Source organism: Procambarus clarkii, chromosome 14, assembly GCF_040958095.1.
Source record: "Procambarus clarkii isolate CNS0578487 chromosome 14, FALCON_Pclarkii_2.0, whole genome shotgun sequence".
Classification (NCBI taxonomy): domain Eukaryota; kingdom Metazoa; phylum Arthropoda; class Malacostraca; order Decapoda; family Cambaridae; genus Procambarus; species Procambarus clarkii.
Window position 1 is genome coordinate 44,072,675 of NC_091163.1, and position 14,917 is coordinate 44,087,591.

Genomic DNA, 14,917 nt, shown 5'->3' on the forward strand with positions numbered 1-14,917 from the left:
ACCTGTGGACAGTGTCAGCACCATTATCACCTGTAGACAGTGTCAGCACCATTATCACCTGTGGACAGTGTCAGCACCATTATCACCTGTGGACAGTGTCAGCACCATTATCACCTGTGGACAGTGTCAGCACCATTATCACCTGTGGACAGTGTCAGCACCATTATCACCTGTGGACAGTGTCAGGCCCATTATCACCTGTGGACAGTGTCAGCACCATTATCACCTGTGGACAGTGTCAGCACCATTATCACCTGTGGACAGTGTCAGCACCATTATCACCTGTGGACAGTGTCAGCCCCATTATCACCTGTGGACAGTGTCAGCACCATTATCACCTGTGGACAGTGTCAGCCCCATTATCACCTGTGGACAGTGTCAGCACCATTATCACCTGTGGACAGTGTCAGCACCATTATCACCTGTGGACAGTGTCAGCACCATTATCACCTGTGGACAGTGTCAGCACCATTATCACCTGTGGACAGTGTCAGCACCATTATCACCTGTGGACAGTGTCAGCACCATTATCACCTGTGGACAGTGTCAGCACCATTATCACCTGTGGACAGTGTCAGCACCATTATCACCTGTGGACAGTGTCAGCACCATTATCACCTGTGGACAGTGTCAGCACCATTATCACCTGTGGACAGTGTCAGCACCATTATCACCTGTGGACAGTGTCAGCACCATTATCACCTGTGGACAGTGTCAGCACCATTATCACCTGTGGACAGTGTCAGCACCATTATCAGTCACCACTCCCACAACCAGCACATCACACTACCCATAAGAGACTAACACATCAACTAGAGAAGCAAGCAGCAGTGACAGGGAAGGTACTCCAGTGGATAAAGGAGTACCTAGGCAACAGAAGACAGCGAGTCACTGTGAGGGCTGAGATGTCAAAGTGGTGAGATGTCACCTGTCGAGTCCCACAAGGATCACTTTTTGAACCTATCCTGTTTCTCATATATGTAAAGGATATTCCAGAGGGATTAGACTCATTCCTCTTAATGTTTGCTGATGATGCGACAATTATGAGCAGGATTAAGACAGAGGAAGACAGCAAAATGCTCCAAGATGACCTGGACAAACTGGAAGTATTGTCCAACAAATGGCTACTAGAGTTTAGCTCAAGTAAATGTAAAGTAATGAAGCTAGGTCTAGGGAGCAGGAGGCCAGACTCACGGTAACAAATAGGAGATGAAATCCTCCAAGAAACGGACAGAGAGAAGGATCTGGGAGTTGATGTTACACCGAACCTGTCTCGTGAAGCCCACATCAAAAGGTTATCATCAGTGGCATATGCAAGACTGTCTAATATCTGAACTGCCTTTATAAATTTGTGTAAGGAATCGTTTAAAGCCTTGTATACCACATATGTCATACCAATCCTGGAGTATGCAGCTCCAGCATGGAGTCCATACCTAGTCAAGCACATGACGAAGTTTGAGAAGGTTCAAAGGTATATTGTACCACCAGACTAGTTCCAGTACTACGAGGTATGAGTTACAAGCAAAGGCTACATGAATTAAACCCCTATGTTGTTGGAAGACAGAAGAGTTGGGGGAGACATGATTACAACATACAAAATTCTACGAGGAATTAATAACGACAGACAGCCTAACACGGGTGGTGTTCAAACAAGGGGACACAGGAGGAAACATTGTACCCAAATGACCCACAGAGACATTAGAAAGAATTTTTCATCATCAGAATAGTTGGTGTATGGAATACATTAGGAAGTGATGTGGTGGAGGCTGACTCCATCCACAGTTTATAATGTAGATATGACAGTGCCCAATAGGCTCAGGAACCTGTACATCAGTTGATTAAAAGCTGAGAGGTGGGAACAATGAGCCGGAGCTCAAGCCCCGGAAGTACAATTAGGTGAGTACACACACCACAACCTCTACTTCAACCACACTCACAACCACCACACTCACAACCACCACACTCACACAACCACCACACTCACACAACCACCACACTCACAACCACCACACACACAACCACCACACTCACAACCACCACACACACACAACCACCACACACACACAACCACCACACACACAACCACCACCACACTCACAACCACCACACACACACAACCACCACACTCACACAACCACCACACACTCACAACCACCACACACACAACCACCACACTCACAACCACCACACACACAACCACCACACTCACAACCACCACACACACAACCACCACACTCACAACCACCACACACACAACCACCACACACACAACCACCACACACACAACCACCACACACACAACCATCACACACACAACCACCACACTCACACAACCACCACACTCACACAACCACCACACACACACAACCACCACACACACAACCACCACACACACAACCACCACACACACAACCACCACACACACAACCACCACACACACAACCACCACACTCACAACCACCACACACACAACCACCACACTCACAACCACCACACACACAACCACCACACACACAACCACCACACACACAACCACCACACACACAACCACCACACACACAACCATCACACACACAACCATCACACACACAACCACCACACACACAACCACCACACACACACAACCACCACACACACACAACCACCACACACACACAACCACCACACTCACAACCATCACACACACAACCACCACACACACAACCATCACACACACAACCATCACACACACAACCACCACACACACAACCACCACACACACAACCATCACACACACAACCACCACACTCACAACCACCACACACACAACCACCACACACACACAACCACCACACTCACAACCATCACACACACAACCACCACACACACAACCACCACACACACAACCATCACACTCACAACCACCACACTCACAACCATCACACACACAACCACCACACACACAACCACCACACACACAACCATCACACACACAACCATCACACACACAACCACCACACACACAACCACCACACACACAACCATCACACACACAACCACCACACTCACAACCACCACACACACAACCACCACACACACAACCACCACACACAACCACCACACCCACACAACCACCACACTCACAACCATCACACACACAACCACCACACTCACAACCATCACACACACACAACCACCACACTCACAACCATCACACACACAACCACCACACACAACCACCACACCCACACAACCACCACACTCACAACCATCACACACACAACCACCACACTCACAACCATCACACACACACAACCACCACACTCACAACCACCACACACACAACCACCACACACAACCACCACACCCACACAACCACCACACTCACAACCATCACACACACAACCACCACACACACAACCACCACACACACACAACCACCACACTCACAACCATCACACACACAACCACCACACTCACAACCATCACACACACAACCACCACACACACAACCACCACACACACAACCATCACACACACAACCACCACACTCACAACCACCACACACACAACCATCACACACACAACCACCACACTCACAACCATCACACTCACAACCATCACACACACAACCACCACACACACAACCACCACACACACAACCATCACACACACAACCACCACACTCACAACCACCACACACACAACCACCACACACACAACCACCACACACAACCACCACACCCACACAACCACCACACTCACAACCATCACACACACAACCACCACACTCACAACCATCACACACACACAACCACCACACTCACAACCATCACACACACAACCACCACACACAACCACCACACCCACACAACCACCACACTCACAACCATCACACACACAACCACCACACTCACAACCATCACACACACACAACCACCACACTCACAACCATCACACACACAACCACCACACTCACAACCATCACACACACAACCACCACACACACAACCACCACACACACAACCATCACACACACAACCACCACACTCACAACCACCACACACACAACCATCACACACACAACCACCACACTCACAACCATCACACTCACAACCATCACACACACAACCACCACACACACAACCACCACACACACAACCATCACACACACAACCACCACACTCACAACCATCACACTCACAACCATCACACACACAACCACCACACACACAACCACCACACTCACAACCATCACACACACAACCACCACACTCACAACCACCACACACACAACCATCACACACACAACCATCACACACACAACCACCACACACACAACCACCACACTCACAACCATCACACACACAACCACCACACACACAACCACCACACTCACAACCATCACACACACAACCACCACACTCACAACCATCACACACAACCACCACACACACAACCACCACACTCACAACCATCACACACACAACCACCACACACACAACCACCACACACACAACCACCACACACACAACCACCACACACACAACCATCACACACACAACCACCATACCCACAACCACCACACACACAACTACCACACACACAATCACACACACAACCATCACACACACAACCATCACACACACAACCACCATACCCACAACCACCACACACACAACCATCACACACACAACCACCACACTCACAACCATCACACACACAACCACCACACTCACAACCATCACACACACACAACCACCACACACACAACCACCACACACACAACCATCACACACACAACCATCACACACACAACCACCATACCCACAACCACCATACCCACAACCACCACACACACAACCACCACACACACACAACCACCACACACACAACCATCACACACACAACCATCACACACACAACCATCACACACACAACCACCATACCCACAACCACCACACACACAACCATCACACACACAACCACCACACTCACAACCATCACACACACAACCACCATACCCACAACCACCACACACACAACCATCACACACACAACCACCACACACACAACCATCACACACACACAACCACCATACCCACAACCACCACACACACAACCATCACACACAACCATCACACACACAACCATCACACACACAACCATCACACTCACAACCACCACACACACAACCACCACACTCACAACCACCACACACACAACCATCACACACACAACCACCACACACACAACCATCACACACACACAACCACCATACCCACAACCACCACACACACAACCATCACACACACAACCATCACACACACAACCATCACACACACAACCATCACACACACAACCATCACACTCACAACCACCACACACACAACCACCACACTCACAACCACCACACACACAACCATCACACACACAACCATCACACACACAACCATCACACACACAACCACCACACACACTACCACCACACTCACAACCACCACACTCACAACCACCACACACACAACCACCACACACACAACCATCACACACACAACCACCACACACACAACCACCACACACACAACCATCACACACACAACCACCACACACACAACCACCACACACACACAACCATCACACACACAACCACCACACACACACAACCACCACACACACAACCATCACACACACAACCACCACACACACACAACCATCACACACAACCACCACACACACACAACCGTCACACACAACCACCACACACACACAACCACCACACACACACAACCACCACACACTCACAACCACCACACACTCACAACCACCACACACACACAACCACCACACACACAACCACCACACACACACAACCACCACACACACAACCATCACACACACAACCATCACACACACAACCATCACACACTCACAACCACCACACACACAACCATCACACACAACCACCACACACACAACCACCACACACACACAACCACCACACACACACAACCACCACACACACACAACCACCACACACACAACCACCACACACACACAACCACCACACACACAACCATCACACACACAACCACCACACACACAACCATCACACACACAACCACCACACACACACAACCATCACACACAACCACCACACACACAACCACCACACACACACAACCACCACACACTCACAACCACCACACACTCACAACCACCACACACTTACAACCACCACACACTCACAACCACCACACACACAACCATCACACACACAACCACCACACACACAACCACCACACACACAACCACCACACACACACAACCACCACACACACACAACCACCACACACACAACCATCACACACACAACCACCACACACACAACCATCACACACACAACCATCACACACACAACCACCACACACACAACCACCACACACACAACCACCACACACACAACCACCACACACACAACCACCACACACACAACCACCACACACACAACCACCACACACACAACCATCACACACAACCACCACACACACAACCACCACACACACAACCACCATACCCACAACCACCACACACACAACCACCACACACACAACCATCACACACACAACCACCACACACACAACCATCACACACAACCACCACACACACAACCACCACACACACAACCACCATACCCACAACCACCACACACACAACCACCACACACACAACCATCACACTCACAACCACCATACCCACAACCACCACACACACAACCACCACACACACAACCACCACACACACAACCATCACACACACAACCACCATACCCACAACCACCACACACACAACCACCACACTCACAACCATCACACACACACAACTACCACACACACACAACTACCACACACTCACAACCACCACACACACACAACCACCACACACTCACAACCACCACACACACACAACCATCACACACACAACCACCACACACACAACCAACATACCCACAACCACCACACACACAACCACCACACACACAACCATCACACTCACAACCACCATACCCACAACCACCACACACACAACCACCACACACAACCACCACACACAACCACCACACACACACAACCACCACACACACAACCACCACACACACAACCATCACACACACAACCACCACACACACACAACCACCACACACACAACCACCACACACACACAACCACCACACACACAACCACCACACACACACAACCACCACACACACACAACTACCACACACTCACAACCACCACACACACACAACCACCACACACACACAACTACCACACACACACAACCACCACACACACACAACCACCACACACACACAACCACCACACACACACAACTACCACACACACACAACTACCACACACACACACAACCACCACACTCACAACCACCACACACACACAACCACCACACACACACAACCACCACACACACAACACAACCACCACACACACAACTACCACACACTCACAACCACCACACACACACAACCACCACACACACAACCACCACACACACAACCACCACACACACAACCACCACACACACAACTACCACACACACACACACAACCACCACACACACACAACTACCACACACACACAACCACCACACACAAACAACCACCACACACACAACCACCACACACACACACACACACACAACCACCACACACACACAACCACCACACACACAACCACCACACACACACACACACACACACAACTACCACACACACACAACCACCACACACACACAACCACCACACACACACACACACACAACCACCACACACACACACACACACAACCACCACACACACACAACTACCACACACACACAACCACCACACACACAACCACCACACACACACACACACACACAACCACCACACACTCACAACCACCACACACTCACAACCACCACAAACACACACACACACACACAACCACCACACACTCACAACCACCACACACACACAACCATCACACACACAACCACCACACTCACAACCACCCCACACAACCACCACACTCACAACCACCACACACACAACCACCACACACACAACCATCACACACACAACCACCACACTCACAACCATCACACACACAACCACCACACTCACAACCACCACACACACACACACACACACACACACACACACACACAACCACCACACACACACACACACACACAACCACCACACACACACAACTACCACACACACACAACCACCACACACACACACACACACAACCACCACACACACACACACACACAACCACCACACACACACAACCACCACACACACACAACCACCACACACACAACCACCACACACACACAACCACCACACTCACAACCACCACACACACAACCACCACACTCACAACCATCACACACACAACCACCACACACACAACCATCACACACACAACCAACACACACACAACCATCACACACACAACCACCACACTCACAACCACCACACACAACCACCACACTCACAACCACCACACACACAACCACCACACACACAACCATCACACACACAACCACCACACTCACAACCACCACACACAACCACCACACTCACAACCACCACACACACAACCACCACACACACAACCATCACACACACAACCACCATACCCACAACCACCACACACACAACCATCACACACACAACCACCACACTCACAACCACCACACACACAACCATCACACACACAACCACCACACACACAACCACCACACTCACAACCACCACACCCACAACCACCACACACACAACCACCACACACACAACCACCACACCCACAACCACCACACACAACCAACACACTCACAACCACCACACTCACAACCACCACACTCACAACCATCACACTCACAACCAACACACTCACAACCACCACACCCACAACCACCACACACAACCACCACACACACAACCACCACACACACACACAACCACCACACACACAACCACCACACACACAACCACCACACTCACAACCACCACACTCACAACCACCACACACACAACCACCACACACACAACCACCACACACGCAACCACCACACTCACAACCACCACACTCACAACCACCACACTCACAACCACCACACTCACAACCACCACACTCACACAACCACCACACTCACACAACCACCACACACACAACCACCACACACACAGAACCACCACACACTCACAACCACCACACACACACAACCACCACACACACACAACCACCACACACACACAACCACCACACACACACAACCACCACACACACACACACACAACCACCACACACTCACAACCACCACACACAACCACCACACACAACCACCACACACTCACAACCACCACACACACAACCACCACACACACACATCCACCACACACTCACAACCACCACACACAACCTTCTCACTCACAACCACCATACACTCACAACCACCACACACACAACCACCACACACAACCTTCTCACTCACAAGCACCACACACTCACAAGCACCACACACAACCACCACACACACAACCACCACACACTCACAACCACCACACACAACCACCACACACAACCTTCTCACTCACAACCACCACACTCACAACCACCACACACAACCACCACACACAACCACCACACACACAACCTTCTCACTCACCACCACACTCACAACCACCACACACACAACCACCACACTCACAACCACCACACACACAACCACCACACTCACAACCACCACACACACAACCACCATACTCACAACCACCACACTCACAACCACCACACTCACAACCACCACACACACAACCACCACACACGCAACCACCACACACACACAACCACCACACACACAACCACCACACACACAACCACCACATTCACAACCACCACACACACAACCACCACATTCACAACCACCACACTCACAACCACCACACACACAACCACCACATTTACAACCACCACACACAACCACCACACACACAACCACCACACTCATAACCACCACTCACAACCACCACACACACAACCATCACACTCACAACCACCACACACAACCACCACACTCACAACCACCACACTCACAACCACCACACACTCACAACCACCACACTCACAACCACCACACACTCACAACCACCACACACACAACCACCACACTCACAACCACCACACTCACAACCACCACACACTCACAACCACCACACACACACAACCATCACACTCACAACCACCACACTCACAACCACCACACACACAACCACCACACTCTCAACCACCACACACACAACCACCACACACACAACCACCACACTCACAACCACCACACTCACAACCACCACCACACACACAACCACCACACTCACAACCACCACCACACACACAACCACCACACACACAACCACCACACACACAACCACCACACACACAACCACAACACACACACAACCACCACACTCACAACCACCACACTCACAACCACCACACACAACCACCACACACACAACCACCACACACACAACCACAACACACACACAACCATCACACTCACAACCACCACACTCACAACCACCACACTCACAACCACAACACACACAACCACCACACTCACAACCACCACACTCACAACCACCACACTCACAACCACCACACACACAACCACCACACTCACAACCACCACACACACACAACCATCACACTCACAACCACCACACTCACAACCACCACACTCACAACCACCACACTCACAACCACCACACTCACAACCACCACACACACAACCACCACACTCACAACCATCACACTCACAACCACCACACACACAACCACCACACACAACCACACACACACAACCATCACTCACAACCACCACACACACAACCACCACACACACACAACCACCACACACACAACCACCACACACACACAACCACCACACACACAACCACCACACACACACAACCACCACACACACAACCACCACACACACACAACCACCACACACACAACCACCACACACAACCACACACAACCACCACACACACAACCACCACACACACAACCACCACACACACAACCACCACACACACAACCATCACACTCACAACCACCACACACACAACCATCACACTCACAACCATCACACACACAACCACCACACACACAACCACCACACACAACCACACACACACAACCATCACTCACAACCACCACACACACAACCACCACACACACACAACCACCACACACACAACCACCACACACACACAACCACCACACACACAACCACCACACACAACCACACACAACCACCACACACACAACCACACACACAACCACCACACACACAACCACCACACACACAACCACCACACACACACAACCACCACACACACAACCACCACACACACAACCACCACACACACAACCACCACACACACAACCATCACACTCACAACCACCACACACACAACCATCACACTCACAACCATCACACACACAACCACCACACACACAACCATCACACTCACAACCACCACACACACAACCATCACACTCACAACCACCACACACACAACCACCACACACACAACCACCACACACAACCACACACACACAACCACCACACACACAACCACCACACACACAACCACCACACACACAACCACCACACTCACAACCATCACACTCACAACCACCACACACACAACCACCACACACACAACCACCACACACACAACCATCACACTCACAACCACCACACTCACAACCACCACACACACAACCACCACACACACAACCACCACACACACAACCACCACACTCACAACCATCACACTCACAACCACACACACACAACCATCACACTCACAACCACCACACTCACAACCACCACACTCACAACCACCACACACACAACCACCACACACACAACCATCACACACACAACCACCACACACACAACCATCACACACAACCACCACACACACAACCACCACACACACAACCACCATACCCACAACCACCACACACACAACCACCACACACACAACCATCACACTCACAACCACCATACCCACAACCACCACACACACAACCACCACACACACAACCACCACACACACAACCATCACACACACAACCACCATACCCACAACCACCACACACACAACCACCACACTCACAACCATCACACACACACAACTACCACACACACACAACTACCACACACTCACAACCACCACACACACACAACCACCACACACTCACAACCACCACACACACACAACCATCACACACACAACCACCACACACACAACCAACATACCCACAACCACCACACACACAACCACCACACACACAACCATCACACTCACAACCACCATACCCACAACCACCACACACACAACCACCACACACAACCACCACACACAACCACCACACACACACAACCACCACACACACAACCACCACACACACAACCATCACACACACAACCACCACACACACACAACCACCACACACACAACCACCACACACACACAACCACCACACACACAACCACCACACACAACACAACCACCACACACACACAACTACCACACACTCACAACCACCACACACACACAACCACCACACACACACAACTACCACACACACACAACCACCACACACACACAACCACCACACACACACAACCACCACACACACACAACTACCACACACACACAACTACCACACACACACACAACCACCACACTCACAACCACCACACACACACAACCACCACACACACACAACCACCACACACACACAACCACCACACACACAACACAACCACCACACACACAACTACCACACACTCACAACCACCACACACACACAACCACCACACACACAACCACCACACACACAACCACCACACACACAACTACCACACACACACACACAACCACCACACACACACAACTACCACACACACACAACCACCACACACAAACAACCACCACACACACAACCACCACACACACACACACACACACACAACCACCACACACACACAACCACCACACACACAACCACCACACACACACACACACACAACTACCACACACACACAACCACCACACACACACAACCACCACACACACACACACACACAACCACCACACACACACACACACAACCACCACACACACACAACTACCACACACACACAACCACCACACACACAACCACCACACACACACACACACACACAACCACCACACACTCACAACCACCACACACTCACAACCACCACACACACACACACACACACACAACCACCACACACTCACAACCACCACACACACACAACCATCACACACACAACCACCACACTCACAACCACCCCACACAACCACCACACTCACAACCACCACACACACAACCACCACACACACAACCATCACACACACAACCACCACACTCACAACCATCACACACACAACCACCACACTCACAACCACCACACACACACACACACACACACAACCACCACACACACACACACACACACAACCACCACACACACACAACTACCACACACACACAACCACCACACACACACACACACACAACCACCACACACACACAACCACCACACACTCACAACCACCACACATACACAACCACCACACACACAACCACCACACTCACAACCACCACACACACACAACCACCACACACACAACCACCACACACACACAACCACCACACTCACAACCACCACACACACAACCACCACACTCACAACCATCACACACACAACCACCACACACAACCATCACACACACAACCACCACACACACAACCACCACACTCACAACCACCACACACAACCACCACACTCACAACCACCACACACACAACCACCACACACACAACCATCACACACACAACCACCATACCCACAACCACCACACACACAACCATCACACACACAACCACCACACTCACAACCACCACACACACAACCATCACACACACAACCACCATACCCACAACCACCACACACACAACCACCACACTCACAACCACCACACCCACAACCACCACACACACAACCACCACACACACAACCACCACACCCACAACCACCACACACAACCAACACACTCACAACCACCACACTCACAACCATCACACTCACAACCAACACACTCACAACCACCACACCCACAACCACCACACACAACCACCACACACAACCACCACACACACAACCACCACACACACACACAACCACCACACACACAACCACCACACTCACAACCACCACACTCACAACCACCACACACACAACCACCACACACACAACCACCACACACGCAACCACCACACTCACAACCACCACACTCACAACCACCACACTCACAACCACCACACTCACACAACCACCACACACACAACCACCACACACACAACCACCACACTCATAACCACCACTCACAACCACCACACACACAACCATCACACTCACAACCACCACACACAACCACCACACTCACAACCACCACACTCACAACCACCACACTCACAACCACCACACTCACAACCACCACACACTCACAACCACCACACTCACAACCACCACACACTCACAACCACCACACACACAACCACCACACTCACAACCACCACACTCACAACCACCACACACTCACAACCACCACACACACACAACCATCACACTCACAACCACCACACTCACAACCACCACACACACAACCACCACACTCTCAACCACCACACACACAACCACCACACACACAACCACCACACTCACAACCACCACACTCACAACCACCACC

The 14,917-nt window shown here is 51.0% G+C and overlaps 1 protein-coding gene across 3 annotated transcripts in view; it reads right to left on the reverse strand.

The window, feature by feature from the left end:
* Positions 1 to 14,917, reverse strand: part of LOC123748118 (uncharacterized) — a 136,620-nt gene that overhangs the window by 14,178 nt on the left and 107,525 nt on the right. The window lies entirely within an intron of this gene.